Source organism: Pelodiscus sinensis, chromosome 10 (genome assembly GCF_049634645.1).
Source record: "Pelodiscus sinensis isolate JC-2024 chromosome 10, ASM4963464v1, whole genome shotgun sequence".
In the NCBI taxonomy this organism is placed as follows: domain Eukaryota; kingdom Metazoa; phylum Chordata; order Testudines; family Trionychidae; genus Pelodiscus; species Pelodiscus sinensis.
This window is the reverse complement of record NC_134720.1, coordinates 2,308,969-2,330,535: the sequence shown is the minus strand read 5'-3', so window position 1 is coordinate 2,330,535 and position 21,567 is coordinate 2,308,969.

The window sequence follows — 21,567 nt, the reverse complement described above, 5'->3', positions numbered from 1 at the left end:
GTCTGGAGATAACCGTTACAGGACCGCTTGGGAATAGTGACCATAATATAATAACATTTAACATTCCTGTGGTGGGAAGAACATCTCAGCAGTACAGCGCTCTGGCTTTTAATTTCAAAAACGGGAATTACACAAAAATGAGGTTAGTTAAACGGAAATTAAAAGGCACAATGACTAGAGCCAAATCCCTACAAGCTGCGTGGAAACATTTTAAAGACACCATAACAGAGGCCCAACTTAAATGTATACCCCAAATTAAAAAACATAGCAAGAGACCTAAAAAAGAGTCACCGTGGCTTAACCACCATGTAAAAGAAGCAGTGAGGGACAAAAAGGCTTCTTTTAAGAAGTGGAAGTCCAATCCTAGTGAGATAAATAGAAAGGAACATAAACACTGTCAAATCAAGTGTAAAAATATAATAAAAAAGCCAAAAAAGATTTTGAGGAATAGCTAGCCAAAAACTCAAAAAGAAATAACAAAATGTTTTTTAAGTACATTAGAAGCAGGAAGCCTGATAAAAAACCAGTGGGTCCCCTAGACGATCGAGCTATAAAAGGAGCAATCGAGGATGATAAAGCCATTGCGGAGAAACTAAATGGTTTCTTTGCTTCAGTCTTCACGGATGAGGATGTTAGGGAGATTCCCAAATCTGCACCATCCTTTCTGGGTGATGAATCTGAGAAACTGTACTGGATTGAAGTGTCATTAGAGGAGGTTTTGGAACAAATAGAAAAACTTAATGTTAACAAATCTCAGGGACCGGATGGCATTCATCCAAGGGTTCTAAAAAAAACTCAAATGGGAAATTGCAGAACTATTATCTGTGGTTTGTAACCTATCCTTTAAATCAGTTTCCGTACCTAATGACTGGAAGGTAGCTAACGTGACACCAATATTTAAAAAGGGCTCTAGAGGTGATCCTGACAATTACAGACCGGTAAGTCTAACTTCAGTACCGGGCAAATTAGTTGAAACAATAGTAAAGAATAAAATTGTGAGGCATGTAGAAGAACATGATTTGTTGGACAAAAGTCAACATGGTTTCTGTAAAGGGAAATCCTGTCTTACTAATCTATTAGAGTTCTTTGAAGGGGTTAACAAACATGCGGACAAGGGGGATCTAGTAGATATAGTATACTTAGATTTTCAGAAAGCCTTTGACAAGGTCCCTCTTTACCAAAGGCTCTTATGTAAATTACATTGCCATGGGATAAAAGGGAAGGTCCTTTCATGGATTGAGAACTGGTTAAAAGACAGGAAACAAAGGGTAGGAATAAAGGGTAAATTTTCAGAATGGAGAGGGGTAATTAGTGGTGTCCCCCAAGAGTCAGTCCTGGGACCAATCCTGTTCAACTTATTCATAAATGATCTAGAGAAAGGGGTAAGCAGGGAGGTGGTAAAGTTTGTGAATGATACCAAACTGGTTAGGATAGTTAAGACAGAAGCAGACTGTGAAGAACTTCAAAAAGATCTCACCAAACTGAGTGATTGAGCAACAAAATGGCAAATGAAATTTAATGTGGATAAGTGTTAAGTAATGCACATCGGGAAAAATAACCCAACTACACGTACAGTATTATGGGGGCTAATTTGGCTATTACAAATCAGGAAAGAGATCTTGGAGTTATTGTGGATAGTTCTCTGAAAATGTCCACGCAGTGTGCTGCGGCGGTCAAAAAGGCAAATAGGATGTTAGGAATTATTAAGAAAGGGATAGAAAATAAGACACAGAATATCTTACTGCCCCTGTATAAAACTATGGTACGCCCACATCTTGAGTACTGTGTACAGATGTGGTCTCCTCACCTCAAAAAAGATATTTTGGCCTTGAAAAGAGTTCAGAAAAGAGCAACTAAAATGATTAAGGGTTTGGAACAGGTCCCATATGAGGAGAGGTTAAAACAACTGGGGCTTTTCAGTTTAGAAAAGAGAAGACTGAGGGGGGATATGATAGAGGTTTATAAAATCATGAGTGGTGTGGAATGGGCGAATAAAGAAAAGTTATTTATTAGTTCCCATAATAGAAGAACTAGAGGACACCAAGTGAAGTTAATGTGGAGCAGGTTTAAAACTAATAAAAGAAAGTTCTTCTTCACACATCGTATAGTCAACTTGTGAAACTCCTTGCCAGAGGAAGCTGTGAAGGCTAGGACTATAATAGAGTTTAAAGAGAAGGTAGATAATTTCATGGAGGTTAGGTCCATGAAAGGCTATTGGCCAGGGGATAGAAATGATGTCCCTGTCCTCTGTTTGTCAGAAGGATGGCAGGAGACAAATCGCTTGATCATTGTCTTCGGTCCACCCCCTCTGGGGCACCTGGTGCTGGCCACTGTCGGCAGACAGGCTACTGGGATAGATGGACCTTTGGTCTGACCCAGTATGGCCGTTCTTATGTTCTTATGTTCTTATGTTCATTTTTCGAGGAGTACAGGATCTTTCGAAATGGGGCATTTTTGTTGAAAATGCCCTGTCTAAACTGCCATATTTCTTTTTTAAAGACCCGTTTTGGAAAAAAGCGGCAGCCGCCATTATGAAAATTAAGCGAGGGATATTTAAATCCCAGCTTCTTTTGTAATATTGACGTGTCTAATCTATATCCCTTTATCGAAAAAAAAATGTCGTTTCGACATAGCCTAAGAGAAGGAAATACCAGCATCCCCATGAAGAGTGAGTACGGAGACCCGGGCTGGTCAACATATTCACAAGTGATAACATGGCAAAGTTTGCAGATGGTACAAAATTAATGGAAATATGAAGTCCAAACCTGACTGAAATGTTACAAAGGGATCTCACAACATTGGGTAACGGGGCAAGAAAATGTCAGATGAACGTCAGTGGTGATAAATGCAAAGAATGCACGTTGTCACACATAATCCCAGCTACACATGGAATATGTTGAGGTCTAAATAAGCTATTACCACTCAAGAAAGGTCTTGGAGTCATTGTGGAGAATTCCCTCCGAACTTCTGCTCAAGGTGCAGGTGCAGTCTCAAAAAGCTAACAGACTGCCAGGGAGTATTAGGAAGCATAATGCCACTGTGTTAATCTATGATATGCCCTATACCCACACCTTGAATATTGCAGGCAATTCCGTGTACGTCATCAACCTGTGGAGTTCATGGCCGGGGACATGTACAAACCAAAAGCAGATCTGGGTTCCCCAAAAAATTAGGTAGGTTCTGGGAGGGCAGGTTCATCACTGGCTGTTGGCCAAGAGGGTCCAGAGGGGAGCCCCGGACTCAAATGTGCAGGGACACGCGGGCTGCCCCAAGATGGGATGGGATGACAGGACCCCTCAGTGTTGCCTTGCTCTGCTCCTGCCTTCCCACACATGGGGCACCCACCAAGGCAGAGTCCCAGGGCGCTCCACTCACCTCTTGTCTGGTGCCTCTTGCTGCACAGCCTGGGCTTTAGCAGTCGAGGACGATGCTTCCTTCCAGCTATTGCCCACAGTCACTCCATCTCTCGCTGGCCTGCAGCCCCTCTCTCGCTCCAGCAACCACAGTCTCCTGTTTGTTACTTGGCCCTCCAGCCCCGTCACTCAAATCTCTCACGTCCACAGTGACTCAGGGAGGCCTCCCACCCACTGCCCTCTTGGTGCCACTTACCCAGGTGGGTTCCAGCCGTCCTGGGCTTTCCTCTCCCAGCCCTGCCTGCTCCGTCCCTGGGCAGCTTCCTCCCACTCCTGGCTCTCCTCCTTTCTCTGGGTAAGTCAGCTCCAGGTGCTCCTCCCTTTCCCAAGGTGTGACTGCCCGTTCCAAGGAGCAGCCCCTCTCGTGCAAACTTCTTAGTTAGATAGGCCCAGCCTATTCCCACCTCCGGGAGCCTGCTAGTACTCACTTGCCTGCTCCCTGGCTCTTCCTCCAGGTGTTTGCTCTGGGCTCAGTCCTACCCCACTCCTCCCTTGCCTCTGATATAGCTAAGCCCAGAGTCCCCCCCCTCCGGCCCAGCGTCACCCACCCCCAGCCCAGGGCATCTCTTCCTTTCTTCCCCCAGGATTCCGGGTCATGCGGAGCCACCCGAAAGGACCCGTCCTCACCTGCTTCACTTCCCCAGCGAGTCTCCCAGCAGCACCCTCTCTCCCAGGGCCTGAACCCCCACAGAGCCCTTCCCCCGTCCCCTGTTTCCCACCTGTGGGCCCCTGCACAGTGTCACACCCCCTGTCTCTGGTCTGGAGCCGCTCTCATGCCAGGAACCACAGAGCCCTCCTCGTGCCTCGGCCTTCTGGGTGGGTCCCTCAGCCTTCCCCCATTTGCAGTACCAGCCTTCAAGCCCTCTCTCGGCACCACGCTGACTCTGGCAGTCTCCCCGCTGCTGCCACTTCCCCAGAAGTGGGTAGGGATCCCGGGCCCACGCTTCGCTCTGGGCTCCAGAGACCTTCAGCCCAGCAGGAGAGAGGGGTAGGCTTCCTGGAGAGTTCTGGAAACAGAAAAGGCAGGATTGGCCACAGCCTGAATGTGCAGCACAGGGGAAGGACGAGTCCAATATGCTATTTGGTTTGTGTGCGCGTGTTGGTGTGTGGGTACGTACGTGGGCTTATCTTTGATTTCGAATCTCTGGCTCATTGCAAAGTTTCCTTTGTTGTTTTTTTCCTTTCATCGTCACTTAGCAAATGACCCGAGGGGCTGAGGTTGGAGGAGCTGGATCTTCCAACTTCCTTGTGCAAGAGGGTGCCTCACTTTCACATGCCTGATTTGGCAGGGGGAGAGAGCTAGGGAACATGAGGAGTGCTATGACTGACTCAGCAATCAACCATCAGCAACTTTTCAAGCAAATCAGCAAGCAGCATAGAGCAGTGCACCTCCCACCGCCTGTACTTGTGACAAATACAATTTGCTAGGGAGACCTAGAGAAAAATGAAACAAAATGTGAAACTCCCTGAGAAATAATAAAGAGACGAAGGTGTGCTGACCCTCAGCCACCACCTCGGAGGGTGTATCTCTCATACACTCCTTCCCTAATGTGTGTAGCTCTTGTAAAACGGAGCTCTGCTTCTCCCTCCCGCCCCATGGTGCTCTGCTTCAGAGTCTAGGGCCCCCAGAACTGGGTTCTTCTCCCCTTAGAAGCAGAGGAGCTCACCGACACTCACACCCACTAACAGAGCACCTGTGGGAGGGTCGGTTAATCAGTGCTCGCTGGCTGACCCCTTCGTTTCCCTGGACTCAGCAGGCTGGGAGCACGGCAATGCCAAGCGGTGACTACCTGGGCCCTTGCACTCTGTGGACTGATTTAACAGCACTTCAAGCGGCCACCTCATAGGTCCCCGGGTTCAGCACCTCCCTGTCCCCACTGTCACCTGGCAACTGCTCTGCTAGTGAGCTGCTTGACGAGCAAACCCACAGGATGTTTGGCGTAGGCACGAGGAGTGTTGTTGCAGAGGGGAAGGGGGGAAGAGAGATCGCACCAGTCTGGGAAACGTGGTGATGGTAGCGGGGGGTCCAGCATGCTGGAGACAGGCAGAGCAGAGCAGAGCCCCCAGCAGGCTCAGCGAGAAGGTGACGTCCCAGTGGAACTGACGCAGACTCTAGATCTAGGCATCAGAACCCTTCTCCTGAGCAAGGCTGGGAGTTCCTGTAGGGACACAGCACTGGGTCGAGGGAACCTGGACTTGTTTATGGGTGAGCAGATGGTTCATGGGAGTGTTCTGAACTTGTTTGGTTTAGGCCAGACCAGCGCTGGGGAACCTTCTATGGGCTGGGGGCTGCTGACCCACAGAAAAACCAGTCAGGAGCCACACAAAAGTGAGATGCAAAAAGAAATAAAAACTTCATGAATGTGGCCCCACATTCCCTTCCCACCCCAGAGTCCAGGGGCTCTGCTTACTAGATTGTGTGTGCTCCAGCCCTGTGAGGCAGGGAGGACCTGAGTGCCAGCGTGGACTCCCCAATGCTTCAGTGGGGGGGGGGGGTCCCTAAGCCTTGACAGCCAGATACAGGCAAGCTGGGGCCTGCATCTGGCCTCTGGGTCTGAGGTTCCCCACCCCAGGGCTAGACAACAGAACGTGTTCAGTGCTGGCTATGAGCGGTGTTCCTTCAGTGAGCTCACACTGCAATTAGGGAGTTTCACTATTTTGAATGCCAACAGAGAAATTATTACTACAATTGTCTGATAATTACTGAGCTGGGTGTGGGCAGGCGTGGATTCATTAGCATCTGGAGGAGAGATTTCCCACCAGGCCGTGTTTTCCTGCTTTGGATGTGCTGGTCAGCACTCTCTATGATACTGGAGATGTTTTTCTGTCCTATCTTCGATGCAGATGATGCCAGGGGTGTTTCCATAATCTCTTCCCTCTTGCTGGGAAGGGTTAGGTGTGTCTGCCTCTGCCTTTTCATTGCATTGACTGATTCAAGCAGAGGCCTTGGAAAGTATTGACTTCCAAGAGTAATATGCCCTGGTTCTCCAAGAACACAGAGCTGGTAGGTAGTTTTCACTCCAGCACATCTGATGAAAGCTCATGACCTCATAAATGTGCAAGTCTCTAAGGTGCCACAGGACTGCGACTTGCTTTCAAAGTTACGACTAACGCGGCTTGTCCTCCGAGACTCCAGAAGCAGTACGTTCATCCAGGTCCCTCTGCAAACACCTTAGGGCCATTTTAACATCAGCCGCCATCTGGATAAGACCTCTGGTGCACTGTCCAAGGGAGACAGGGAAGGGTCAGCTCCTTCCTGGTAGAGGCTGCAGGGCTGTGAGCAGCCTGTGGGCCGTGGTGTCCAAACGGAGCATCTGTGTCGAGCGGTGATGGATTGAGCAGTCTCCCAGCCACGGCTCCTGTCAGAAACTTCCTGCAGAGAATTTTTCCGAGTCCTGTCTGCCCGTGCCCCATTCTGGCTCTGGAAGGCGTTGCCAGCCGGCAGTAACTGTCTGGGACAGACCGGCTAGGACCAACCGCTGGCCCGAATGACCAGCTGAACTGCCTTAGCAATGGGGAAGTGGCCTCACTCCCTGCCTGGCCACTGGTGTAGTGGCCCTGTTGAGCTGGCCCCACAGCAGACCGGCTGCTGTTCACTCGGTACCACACCTGCAGCTGCCTTTGTCCTCCTTCTAGGACTTGTGCCATCCCTGGAAGCCCCTACATCACCATAGAATCATAGAACTGGCAGGGAGTTCAAGAGGGCATCCAGTCCAGTCCCCTGGTCTCACGACAGGGCCAAGCACCATCTTGATCAACCCTGACAGGTGTCTGTCCAACCTGCTTTTTAATATCTCCAGTGATGGAGATTCCACAACCTCCCTCGGCCCCTTCATCTTCAGAATCCTGCCTTCAACCCCAGCTCTGACTTTGCTTTATGACTCTTATTTACCCTCCTCCTTTGTCCTTTGGAACATCAGAACATCAGAACAGCCATACTGAGTCAAACCAAAGGTCCATCTAGCCCAGTGTCTTGTTTGCCCACAGTGGCCAACACCAGATTCCCCAGAGGGAGGGATCACAACAGATAATTCTCACATGCTTCCTCCCCTATCTTCCACTTCCAGAGAAACAGAGCCTCGGGTCACCATTCCTACCCATCCTGGCAAATAAGTATAACGATACGGCCAAGAATGACCTTGAGCGGGTTACTGCGGATTACGGAGAGTTGGGAAGAAGGATCAAAGGATTCGGAGTGCAAGTGGTGTTCTCATCCATCCTCCCTGGTGAGGGAAAAGGTCTAGGTAGGGATCGTTGAATTGAGGAAGTCAATGTGTGGTTGAGCAGGTGGTGTCACAGAGAGGGCTTTGGTTTCTTCGACCATGGGTCTCTGTTCTGGGCACAAGGATTGTTAGGAAGAGATGGGATCCACCTAACCAAGAGAGGAAGGAGCATCTTCCCGGGCAGGCTTGCAAACCTAGTGAGGAGGGCTTTAAACTAGGTTCCTTGGGGGATGGTGACCAAAACCCTGAAGGGAGTGGGAAAGCTGGATACTGGGAAGAAATGCAAAGAGGAACTAGCAAGAAAAGAGGACCCCTGATTCAAATGGAGACGATAGGGCGATCAATTGGTTATCTGAGGTGTTTGTACACTAATGCGAGAAGCCTGAGAAACAAACAGGAAGAACTGGAGGACCTGGCCGTGTCCAAGAAATATGATTTAATTGGGATAACAGAGACTCGGTGGGATGACTCGCATGACTGGAGCACTCTCATGGAAGGGGATAGACTGTTCAGGAAGAACAGGCAGGGGAGAAAAGGAGGAGGAGTTGCACTGTATGTAAGAGAGCACTATGATTGCTCAGAACTCCAGTATATAGAGGGAGAAAAGCCTATAGAGAGACTATGGGTTAAGTTTAGAGGTGCAAACAACAGCAGTGATGTTGTGGTTGGTGTCTACTACAGGCCACCGAATCAGGTGGATGAGGCATTCTTTGGACAACTGAGAGAAGCTTCCAGATCGCAGGCCCTGGTTCTCGTGGGGGACTTTCATAAAACTGACATCTGTTAGGAGACCAATACGGCAGTACACAGGCAATCCAGGAAGTTTTTGGAGAATGTTGGGGATAACTTCTTGGTACAAGTGCTGAAGGATCTGACCAGTGGCCGTGAGCAGCTTGACCGTCTGCTCACAAACAGGGAGGAACTAATAGGGGAAGTAGAGGTGGGTGACAGCCTCAGAAGCAGTGATCATGAGATGGTAGATTTCAGGATCCTGACTAAAGGAAGAAAAGAGAGTAGTAATATATACACCTTGGACTTCAGAAAAGCAGATTTTGACACCTCATAGACCTGATGGGCAAAATCCCCTGGGATGTTAACATGAAGGGGAAAGGAGTCCAGGACAGCTGGCAGTATTTTAAAGAAGCCTTATTGAAGGCACAGAAAGAAACCATTCCGACGCGTAGCAAGAGAGGCAAACATGGTAGGAGATGGGATTGGCTTACAGGGGAAATCCTTGGTGAACTTAAGCACAAAAAGGAAGCTTACAAAAATGACCAGCGAGGAGTAAAAAATGTATTGCTCGAGAATGCCGGGGGGTTATCAGGAAGGCAAAAGCACAATTGGAATTGCAGCTGGCAAAGGATATGAAGGATAACAAGAAAGGTTTCTACAGGCATGTTAACAAGAAAAAGGTGATCAGAGAGGGTGAGGGGCCCCTACTGGATGAAGGAGGTAACCTAGTGACAGTTGATGTGGGGAAGGCTGAAGTACTCAATGCTTTCTTTGCCTCTGTATTCACGGACAAGGTTGACTGCTGGACTAAGGCGCTAAGTGACGCAAGATGGGATGAAGATGGACAGCCCGTGGTGGGTAAAGAACAGGTTATGAACTATTTAGAAAAGCTAAATGTACACAAATCCATGGGTCCGGACTTAATGCATCCGAGGATACTGAGGGCGTTGGCAAATGTCATCGAGGAGCCTTTGGCCATTATCTTTGAAAAGTCGTGGAGGTTGGGAGAGATCCAGGAAGACTGGAAAAAGCAAATGTGGTGCCCATCTTCAAAAAAAGGGAAGAAGGACGATCCAGGGAACTATAGGCCAGTCAGTCTTACCTCGGTTCCTGGAAAAATCATGGAAGGGATCCTTAAGGAATCCATATTGAGGCACTTGGAAGAGAGGAAAGTGATTAGGAATAGTCAGCATGGATTCATAAAGGGCAGGTTGTGACTGACCAATGTGATTAGCTTCTATGATGAGGTAACTGGCTTTGTGGACATGGGGAAGTCCATGGATGTGACATACCTTGACTTTAGCAAGGCTTTTGATACGGTCTCCCATAATATTCTTGTCAGCAAGTTAAGGGAATTTGGATTGGATAAATGGACGGTAAGATGGATAGAAAGCTGGCTAGAAGGCCGGGCCCAGTGGGTAGTGATCAACGGCTCCATGTCAGATTGGCGGTGGGTTTCTAGTGGAGAGCCCCAAGGTTCAGTCCTATGACGGGTTTTGTTCAATATCTTTATTAATGACCTGGTGAGGGGATGGATTGCACCCTCAGTAAGTTTGCAGATGACACTAAGCTAGGAGGAGAGGTAGATACGCTTAAGGGCAGAGATAGGGTCCAGAGTGACTTAGACAAATTAGAGGATTGGGCCACAAGAAATCTGATGAGGTTCAGCAGGACAAGTGCAGAGTCCTGCACTTGGGATGGAAAAATCCCCAAGTATTGTTACAGGCTGGGGACCGAATGACTTAGTAGCAGTTCTGCAGAAAAGGACCTGGGGATTACAGTGGATGAGAAGCTGGGTATGAGTCAACAGGGGGCCCTTGTAGCCAAGAAGGCTAATGGCATATTAGGTGCATTAAGAGGAGCATTGCCAGCAGATCCAGAGATGTCATTATTCCCCTTTATTCGGCTCTGATGAGGCCACATCTGGAGTATTGTGTCCAGTTCTGCCCCCCCCCCCCACTACAGAAAGGATGTGGATGCATTGGAGAGGGTCCAGCGAAGGCAACCAAAATGATTCGGGGGCTGGAGCACAAGACCTATGAGGAGAGGCTGAGGGAGTTGTGTCTGTTTAGTCTGCAGAAGAGAAGAGTGAGGAGGGATTTGAGAGCAGCCTTCAACTTCCTGAAGGGAGGTTCCAAAGAGGCTGGAGAGAGGCTGTTCACAGTAGTGACAGATGGCAGGACAAGGAGCAATGGTCTCAAGTTGCTGTGGGAGAGGTCCAGGTTGGATATTAGGAAAAACTATTTCACTAGGAGGCTGGTGAAGCACTGGAATGGGTTACCTTGGGAGGTAGTGGAGTCTCCATCCCTAGAGGTGTCTAAGTCTCGGTTTCACAAAGCTCTGGCTGGCTTGATTTAGTTGGGATTGGTCCTGCCTTGTGCAGGGGGCTGGACTTGATGACCTTCTGAGGTCTCTTCCAGCTCTATGAATCCATCTAGCTCTCTCTTGACCCCTGATAAAGTCCTAGCCTTCCGCCATCCTCTGGAAAGGAGTTCCACAGGTTGACTGTGTGCTTAGTGAAGAAAAACTTCCTTTTGTTTGTTTTAAACCTGCTGCCTATTCATTTCATTTGGTGACCCCTAGTTCTTATATTGTGGGAATAAGTAAATAACTTTTTCTTATTCACTTTTTCCATACCCGTCATTATTTTATAGACCTCTATCATTTCAGCCTTTAGTCTCCTCTTTTCTAAGCTGAAAAGTCCACGTCTTTTTAATTTCTCTTCATATGGGACCCGTTCCAAACCCCTCATCATTTTTGTTGCCCGTTTCTGAACCTTTTCCAATGCCAATATATCTTCTTTGAGATGAGGCAACCATATCTGTATGCAGTATTTAAGATGCAGGTGTACCATGGTTTTATATAGATGCAATACGATATTTTCTCTCTTATTCTCTATCCGTTTTTTAATGATTCCTAACATTCTATTTTCTTTTTTGACTGCCGCTGCACACTGAGTAGATGTTTTCAGAGAACTATCCACAATGACTCCAAGGTCTCTCTCTTGAGTAGCTGTAGCCAGATTAGTCCCCCATGGGTGTGTCTAGACTACATGGCTCCGTCAACAGAACCATGTAGATGAGGCAGGACGACAAAGGGAAATGAAGCGGCGATTTAAATAATCGCCACTTCATTTAAATCAAAATGGCCGCCACGCTGTGCCGATCAGCTGTTTGTCGGCACAGCGCGGCAATCTAGATGGGGATCTACCGACCCCAGAACCCTTCATCAGCAGATCCTTTATGCCTCATGAAACGAAGCTTAGAGGATCTGCTGACGAAGGATTCTGAGGTAGGCAGATCCCGGTCTAGACTGTCGCGCTGTGCCGACAAACAGCTGATCAGCACAGCGCGGTGGCCGTTTTGATTTAAATGAAGCGGCGATTATGTAAATCACCACTTCATTTCCCTTTTTCGAGTAAACTCATCTACATGGCTCTATCGATGGAGCCATGTAGTTTAGACGTACCCCATGATATCGTGTGTATAGTTGGGATTATGTTTTCCAATGTGCATTACTTTACATTTGTCAGCATTATATTTCATTTGCCATATTGTTGCCCCATCACCTAGTTAACTATGTCTTCTGAGTCCCTCGAGTACTGACATGAAGCTTGATTCCTGGACTCCGCCCACCATGGACCCAGCTCTAACTTGTAGGCTGAATTCTCCTGCCACCGCGGGGCCTGATTGGCCAATGCCCAGCGTGATAGAACACACCCCCGTGGTCACACCCTCTGCACCACTGGTATCATTTGACCACGCATGGTTTGTTGGGGGTGGGGAACCTGGGGGCCAGATGGGGCCCTGGCTTGCCTGGACTTGGCCTCTGAGGCTCGGAGCTCCCACTCCAGCATTACAGACCCCACACTGGCACTCTAGCTGCCCCTTTGCCACTGTCTCCCTGTGGGGCTGAAGCACACAAAATCTATTAGGCAGGGACATCCTAGGCTCCGGTGTGCAAGGGGAACGTGGGGAGTGTCTCCTTCTCAGTTGGTGGCCATGTCAGTCGGTGTTTTGGTTTGGTTTTTTTGCTTCTCACTCATGTGTGGCCCCCAACTGATTTCCTGTGGGTCTGCGGCCCTGACCCCGACCCCCTGAAACCTGTCAAGACGGGTGAGTATCCAGCCTCCATTTCAAGGTCCAGGGAAGGATCTTCTACAACCTGCTGAGGCATCTGTCCCATTCTTCTGCTTTCCTTGAGTCTAAATCTGCTGGGCTGTTGTTTGCATCCACGGCCGCTCCTCCTGCCCTCTGTGGCGGCAGAGAACAACTTTTCTCCGTCTTTCATATGGCAGCCTTTTAAGTGTGGGAAAACGGTGACCATGTTCCAACGTAATCGCCTCTTTTCCAGCTGATCCTTCTCCATTTGGTCAGCCTTTCCCATACAGCTCGTGTTCCATCCCGTTCAGCCTCCTTGCCACTCGCCTCTGGAAACTTTCCTGGTTCTCTGCATCGGGGAAGGCAACAGAGCCTGCGTGGGTCAATCGAGACCTGGGGACGGGGGAGCACGTGAAGTCTCCTCCCTCCCATCAGGAGCATGAGGCATCTAGAGGAAACCACCACCTGTTTAAAGCAGCTGATGATTCTCTCTAGGCCCCGGAGTGTGTGGGGCAAAGTCTTCATGCACTCTTCCACCCCCCAGTGCCTTATTGCCCACCCCTGCTCTACATGCTTTCAATACATTGGTTTGCAAAATCAGACACCAGACTCCAGCTGAGGCCCAAGCAGAGGGATTCTATCACCTCCCGTGACGTGCGTGCCTTGCCTCCCTTAACGCAACATGCAATTTTCATTTATTTGTTTACCGTAGCTCCACCTTGGTGACTCAGGGTGAGAGTGAGATCCACCGAAGCTCTCGTATCATTATCAGCCATGCTGCTGCCAAGCCAGTGTTTCCCCGTTCTGTATTTTACATTTGGGTTTTCCTCCGTAGGTTCAGCGCCCTCCGTTTGTCTTGGGCCACGTCTGCACTCTGGGATAAGGTCGTGTTTGTTAAGGTTGATTTCTTACCACCTGATTTTATAAAGTGGATGGTCCCTGTCCCCACCGTGTGCAGGAATTCCATGTAGTTCAATGTAGCGCTACCCCAGTCTAGACGGGGCCAAGTGGCAGAAAAGCCTCTCCTGGAAAAGCAGTCTGGAAAAGCTACACAAATTCTGAAGAAAGGCTGTAGTGTAGACGCCAGTTCGGGTGCCGGGAAAGAAGCACAGACCGGTGGGACCCCCTAGTGCTGCAGCTACCGAACAATCAGCAGTGGCCTCAACACTTCCCAATGCACAAGGCCACCTCCATGGGACGTCCTGCGGGACTGAGCGCCGATCATGGTGAAATCTGCAGCAATCACCTTCTGAGCGCGTCCTTCCCCAGCCACCGCCCCCTCAGCCTGTGTTCCCATGGATGGGGGAAAAATAGCTGCCAAAGCGCCCAGCCCTGCTATGGCTGTGCCAGAGACACCTCTGCATTGCTGTGGGTGGAGCAGACACACGCCAGCCAAGAAGGGTGGGGAGCGGAGAGAAGAGGGAACCGCCCTGTCAATCAGTGGGGCTGAGCCAAGGGGTGTGTGTGTGGCAGGGAGGAAGGGGGGGCAGGCCTGGAGAGGAAGTGCAGCAGAGGGAGCTGGAGAATGCTGGAAAGTTGCACCTTGAGCGCATCACTACTCCATATTGCAATATGGGGCCTTCCCCTCCTCTTCCTCATTGCACCCCGAGCAGGACCCCACTGCACAAACCCACCAGGGACAGACAGACCCTGCGCTGGGGAACGTACAGCCCAGAAGTCGGAGCGCCCAGGTGCGTGGAGCGCTCTGAGCCTGCGAAGGGACAGGGGAGTGTTCACTGGATCGATTAGCATCAGGGCTGGGGACACACGTTGCCTGCCGGGCCTACTGCGCCCTTTGCCGCCCCGTCAGCGGCCCTGATTACTATCGAATCTCGCACCAGTGCTGTGTCCCCCCCTTTTCCATTCCTCCCCTCCCCCTCCCATCCTCACCAGCTCTCAACAGCTGGCAGCTGACTTACAGCCACGGAGCTTGGCTCTGAATTCTCAACCCCCGCTTCAGGGCTACCTCATGGCCAGCACTGGACCCGTCTGGTCATTTTTAATGGATTTGCCAGTTGCTGTTAAATAATTTGATCTGCTGGTTTGTCCTGGGGCTGGAGATTTGCGTCGTTCTCACCGGCACTGGGGCAGGACGGGAAAGTGTCTGTGCAGCGAGAGGCAGGTTCCTGCGCCCGCGGGTTCAGCAGGACCAGACCCAGCCTGTTGCATTCACAGCAGCTGTCTGCCCGGCAGCGCCCAGGCATGCGGGTGTGAGAGGGCTTGAGTTGGGGGACAGTGAGGTGCCTGGAGGTGCATCCCTCTCATGCCCAGTGTGTCTGGGCATGTTGGGGTGGGAGCAGGGTGTGGATTTACCTCAGAGGTGGCGGTGGGAGTATCAGGAGTCTTGCATTGGGTGGGACAGACACAAAACTCACTTTCTGCTGCATGGAGGCAACAGGAACATGCTCCCAACTGCTCCAGCAAGGCAGGGATTCCTGGTGCGGCTCCCAGGTCTCCTGGGCTGACTGTAATAAATCCCCCACCCACAGCCATCCCCAGTCCCCCACACTCTGGTGGGAAAGGCTGCTCCAGACAGGACACCGCAGCCGCAGCCGACACTTACACAAGCTCGTTTCTGCGGCGCCGCCTTTCCCTGCAGGGGAGCACAGAGATGCGGGTTCCCACTAGACACGGGGCTTCGCAAGGGCTGGGCAGGACTGCAGGCCGAGTGCTCCGTGTCACAATTAGGAAGGCAGCCAGCCTGACCCGGGGATGCAAACAGCTGAGAAAAAGGAACCTAGAGGCCTGCTCCTAAGGCACTGGCCTGTTCCCTTGGGATGTCTGTGGCTGGACTAGGGATGTTAGATGGCAAGTCATTGAGTCTGGAGGGGGGAGTCTTGTCCAAACAAGAGTCTTGGCAGTGACAGTGTCTTTCCTGCAAGCCCAGGGGTCATATTCTACAATTCCTACATTTGGGGGTTTCATGGTTTGTGACCCCACAACAGCCAAATGAGTTACAACAGGCAAAACACCATTCCAACAACTGAGCATCCATCAGTCCTACTGCACTGACTGAACTGGATTCACACACGCAGGCCCCGGATTTCTTCTCCATTCCAGCAGGAACTGTATTTACATAACAACAGCTGAATACCTTACAGGGCGAAACACCCCAGTGAACATAACCACACCCAGGACTCCTCTCCCCTTCCAGAAGCAGAGAGTCACACCCTGTGTACATGTGTAGTTGGCAGGATTACCAGATAAGCCTGGTTTATTGGTTAATTGCACAGTTGTTCATGCGAAGGCATCTCTAGATTAACCCAGTCAGGAGAGAGCAAATCCCAGCCACGGGACATGTGCTGCAAAGAGCAGCAGGAGAGACTCAAAGATGCCACAGTCTCAGAGTCACTGACCGGGGTGGGGAGGGCCTCTGAAAATTTACACACAGTCCCAGCCTGAGCACCTCCTCCCCGCCCCCGACTTGGAAACCTGGAACACAAGCTTGCCCCTCGCTAGAAATTTTTCCCCTTTACGGGACGTGCGTCCAAGGAGTGAATCCCGGCTGGCAAGGGCCTAGATGCCACCGGCCTCCAGCTCCAGGCAGGTCCATGCCGAAGGCCCAGCATGCGAGGGCAGGGCGGAGTGACTCCAGGAAGGCCCCCCCCCCCTCACCAGCACCCCTAGAACTTAGCTCAGATTGTCCCCAGACCGGAGGGGCTGACAGCCTCTTTGGGCCCCACACAAGGTGCGGAGGGGGACCTGTCTCTGTGCTCCCTGAAGGGATGGGACCTCTTGCAGAAGGGGTGAGCCAGCCCTCAGTGGCGCTGCCCCGACCATACCTGCCTGCGTGACATGGTGCTCTGGCAGCCATTTTATGGGTCCAGGGCTTGGCTGTCACCACTGCCACAGGCTGCTGGCTCCCCAGCCCTCCCCTCTCTCTCTCTTCCTCCTTCCTGACCAGGTATTTCCAGGCTGCACAGCTCTCGGCCGTCTCTGAGGAGAAAAGTGAGGCAGGCCTGCTGAGGGCTGGGCAATTCGCAGTGCAGGCAAACAGCCACACTGCCGGGGCCCCAACCAGGGTGGAGGGAGAGGGGCAGGGCACAAAACCATGGGGCAGAAAAACAGGAAGGAGAATCATAGAATCATAGAACACTAGAACTACAAGGGACCTTGAGAGCTCATCGAGTCCAGTCCCCTGCCCTCACGGCAGGACCCAGCACCGTCTAGATCGTCCCTGAATGGTGTCCATCCTGCTCTTAAATATCTCCAGTGATGGAGATTCCACAACCTCCCTCGGCAATTTATTCCAGTGTTTAACCACCCCGACAGGCAGGTAATTAGTTAAAACATAGAAATTAAAGGGTAGGAGTAAATGGTCACTTTTCAGAATAGAGAGAGGTAAATACTGGTGTCCCCCAAAAGTCTCTTCTGGGACCAAACCTATTCGACAGAGTCATAAATGTATTAGAAAATCATGGCCAACAGTGAGGTGGCAAACTCTGCAGCTGATACAAAACTGCTCAAGATAGGTAAGTCCCAGGCAGATGGTGAAGAACTCTGAGTCTACAAGGATTTCTCAAAACTGGGTGACAGGACAACAAAATGGCAGGTGGAATTCAGTGCTGGGAAATGGAAATGCCATCACAGTTTCATGTGGGATTGCATGGAGGATTTTGTTCCAAACTTCAGAGGAGACATTTGGGGTCACCAAGGTCCCAGGTTACTGACAAGGAGGCTCAAGGCATTGTGCCCTGTAACCAATTTCCGAAACCTGGAGGATATAAACTGTCAGAACATTTCCTATTTACATCCTCAGCGTTACTACCCCATCCCCTGCGGAGAATGGAATCGGTACTTCCAGGTCTGGGAGAAGAGCCCCGACTTGAGCAACTCCTATTCTCTGCATCTGTGGAACAACATGAACCGGGAACACAAACGTGTGGTGGCAAGAAGTAACACCTTAGTGGAAAATCTCTTCAGAACACACTGCCCCACCACGTACAAGGCCCTTATTTAAGGTCCAGAAGGCAGTGGTCCATAGGCAACGAAACAAGACTGACTGACGGCATCTAGCAGAACGAGGTGACCATTCCAGCCCTGACAGTCCTGGGACTAAATTAACTGTGCACTACATGGATCTCCTCTGAGTCAGTGACTCTCAGCTATTTTCTGTCTGTGTAGGACAGAACCTCTCAGAATCCACCTCTTCCCAGGACCTAATGAAATGAGTAGGAAGGGAGCGGAGTGTAAATACCATTGGAGGTGACTTGATAAGCATTTTTGTGCCCTTTTGGGTACATTTTTCCAAAGCCCCTAAGTGATCTAGGAAAACTTACGTTGGCTTTGGGTTCCAAAGCTCCACTGAAAATCAGGGCAATTTAGGAGTCCAAGGGTCAGACGTCTAAAGGTATTTGGTGCCTACAGATGCCCCTACGTGCTTTTGAAAATCCCACTGGGCATCGCTCTGCCTCTGGAGGTGTCTCAAAGCCTTTCAAAATCCGCCCCCTTTGGTGCGCTGAAAATTTTTCCCAGTCGCTTGCTGTGAGTGTCCTGCAGCACCTTGTGCGATGAGTCCAAGGCCTTGCCCTGCTGCTGTAATATCGATGTTCAGTGAACTACGGATGTTAAACTTAGATGAACTGGTTAATTGAAAATTCATTGCAATTCTCATCGACTGTTCGATTAGTCGATAAGGACGCCTGTGCCTTTGAATTGTAGCAACAGCCCTATTCCCAGTGGCTACACTTCAAAGGGGAAAGCGCTGTAGGGAGCGCCGGGCCAGCGGGAGACTCAAACAGTCCTCTGTTGGCCCCATGCTCCCCATGGTGTTTCCAAGTGGAAGCACAGGGACTCTGAGCTGCACGTGGTGCTACCGTTTTGAAGCAACCCTCTTCTTCCTCCCCTCCTTGCTGCCTCTTTCTGATAGAAGGCTCCGGGAGCTGGAGGCTGCGGAACTGGATGAGGAGGGAAAATTTCGCTGCAAGGGGTGGCAGCGGAGTCCTCTCCAGGCATGCCAACATGTGTCTCATCAGGGATGAAAAGACATTCCCCTGGTGCTGCTCTTGCACTTCCCTGCTCGCTCTCCATTCCTGCCGCGCTGCTCACATCCCCTCCAGTGGCGAGTTCTCCTCTCCATTTGCTCTTTAAACATGTCTTTCCTTGGACATTGTCGCCTGCGGGTTTGTGTGAGCTGCACAGCTGGTGGGGTCAGGGGAGTGCGCAGCAGGCTCCCTGCTGTTCCAGCTGTAAGGAAACGATACCAGGGCACACGTGACATTGTGGAGCCGAAACCCTAATCTGTTCCCATCCAGCAAAGATCTCACTAAAGCCAATGGAGACGTGTTCTGTGCAAGGCCAAGGCTGTGCTTTAAAGTGGCCACTGTCCAGCAGGTACCCAGCAACGCTCTCGAGGGGAAACTGGACTCATGCACTTTGGAAGCAGGAACAATGAGGGGTCAACCAGGGTATGATTCTGTGGGTGGGAGAGCAGCCTGGGGCCGGTTGTGCTGGTTGGGTAGGGTAGTGAGTCCCAAGGCTTCCCTCGTCTGTGTCTGCCACACACCGCTTCCAAGGAAAGTGCCATTTTCCCAATGGGCAGGAGCCTGCGGATACAATTTGGGACAGGGTCTGGTCATGTGGGTGGGACAGGGCGGCAGGTCACACAGCTTCCCTTGTCTGTCTCCAGCACAGCTGTTCCCAGGAGAGCCCTCACCGCCAAGTGTCCAGTCGCCAGCCACTGGGGTATTTTGCTACTGGCAGTTGCCAATGTCCCTCATGCCATCAGAGGCATCCCCTCCAGAAACGTATCTCGGTCATTCCTGACGCCAGTCAGGTGCTTTTACCCTCACTGCTGTCCTGGAAAAACTCTTCCAGAATCGCACTCCTCTCATTCGTAGCCTAATTTGGGGGCTAAAGTTGTTCCTGGCTAGTTTATAGCCTTTGGTTTTGTGCTCCCATTGGCCATTCTCTTAAATAACTGCTCACCCTCCCTGATAGCATTGCTCTGTATCAATACATCCAAAGAGAACTATCACCCCTCAATAGCATTTCTGATTTTGGTGCGGGGGGCAGAGACAGCTTTAACCAGGATTCCATTCCAGAGGCTACTTAGGCTCGTGAAAACTTGTGTGTCGTGGGGGGGTTTCAGGTGATAATCTAGAAATTAACTGAGAGGAACAACGAGAAGTCCTGTGGCATCTTATAGACTAACAGATTTATTGGACCATAAGCTTTCGTGGACAAAGACCCACTTTGCCCATGAAAGCTTATGCTCCAATAAATCTGTTAGTCTATGAGGTGCCACGGGATTTCTCATTGTTCTTGCAGATTCAGACTAACTCAGCTACCCCTCTGACACTTGACAGGGACCGTGTGCCTAAATCTTATGTAAAGTCAAAAATATATCAAATACCCATTAAAACTGTATTTTAAGTTTATTTGTCAATTTAAAACAATCAGCAGAAGAAATCTGAGATGTCAGTTTTGGAGCATTGACACAAGTTTGACACTTTGTACATTGTCTTTAGTAGCAATAAATCAAATCTGCTTAAAATCTGCTCTGCCTTGCAATTGCTGTTTTGTAAATGTCTTATGATCCACATTGTGAAGAGGAGAATGAGAGAGTTCATTTCTTCCAGGAATATTTACAAGTAAATAAATTACTGAAAAACAAGCAGCACTCTAGATAAGCGCGAAAGCAATGGCTAACACTGTGGTCTCCTCTAGGCAGGGAAAAATCACCAACAATTGAATTGCCAGATTTCTGCTGAATCAATAGTCCACAGTCACTTAAACAAAAAAACAGTAGCCCCAAATTTGCCCAATGTATTTATTTAAACAATGTCTTTATTTAAAAAGAATCACTATCCAGAGTAGAACTAAATGATGGATGTTAGCAGCACAGATCTATAGGAAACGCATTTTGTCGGCCACACCTTGGCTTGGGTTTATTTATGTGCATTGAATGGCATTCGCAAAGTATAATGAACAAATACTAAGGATTAGAAGGACGTTCCTAGCATGTTGATCTAAGGATTTGAGTATTTACAAGGGACTCAAGGGAGTGAGACTTGGCCACCCTGAGAGACATTAGAGAGGAAGTAAAAAGGCGCTATGATTGATGGGTCACCAGTTGGCAGAGAAGGACGTGCAGCCCAGCAGACACAGAGCTATAAAATGGCCGGCTGCTCTCACAGGCCAATGGGGCTAACTGGAAGAAGAGACGGCCACCGGAAGGTGTTGCTGTCCCCCCCCCCCCACACACACACAATCGGAATGCTGGGAAAAAATGGGAAAAATGTCGTGTAATTGGAGCAATGGTTGACGTGTGACACCTCATGGTTGTTTCCTGGCAGCAGGGAGAGATCCCAGGGATGATGCTTTAGCTCCGCTGCTCTTGCAGGGACGCACTGACACCTCCCCACCCCTTTCCCATTCTAACCCCCGCATCCCCACCAGCTACCTCAGTTTTCCAGGGATAAAAGCTCCCAACTGCCGGCCGCTGTCTGACAGCCAAGGAGTTTGAGGGTGGCTCTCAATTCCCAGCCCCTGCTCCAGGGCTACCTCCTGGCCGGCACTGGACTGGTTTGGCCATTTTTAATGGATTTGCCAGTTGCTGTTAAATAATTTGATCTGCTGGTTTGTCCTGGGGCTGGAGATTTGCGTCGTTCTCACCGGCGCTGGGGCAGGACGGGAAAGTGTCTGTCCAGCGAGAGGCAGGCTCCTGCGCCCGCGGGCTCAGCAGGACCAGACCCAGCCTGTTGCATTCACAGCAGCTGTCTGCCCGGCAGCGCCCAGGCATGCGGGTATGAGAGGGCTCGAGTTGGGGGAGAGTGAGGTGCCCGGAGGTGCATCCCTCTCATCCCCAGTGTGTCTGGGCCTGCTGGGGGGAGGGGTCTGTGGATTTACCTCAGGGGTGGGTGTGGGAGTTGCAGGGGGCCTGTCTTGAGGTGAGCCCCACCTCCCTCAGGAAAAACTCTCGCTGTCTGCAGACTCAACTGTGCCCTTCAGGGTGTGGGGCCTGGTTCCGAAACTGCTTAGCAGGCTGCCAGCCACCCCCAGCCTGGCAGCGAGTGACAGCCCTGCTCCCCCTCCGCTGCCCACAGGCGGGATGCCTGCTCCAGAGAGAAGGCCCCGGGGCGCAAGGGAAGCGAACCC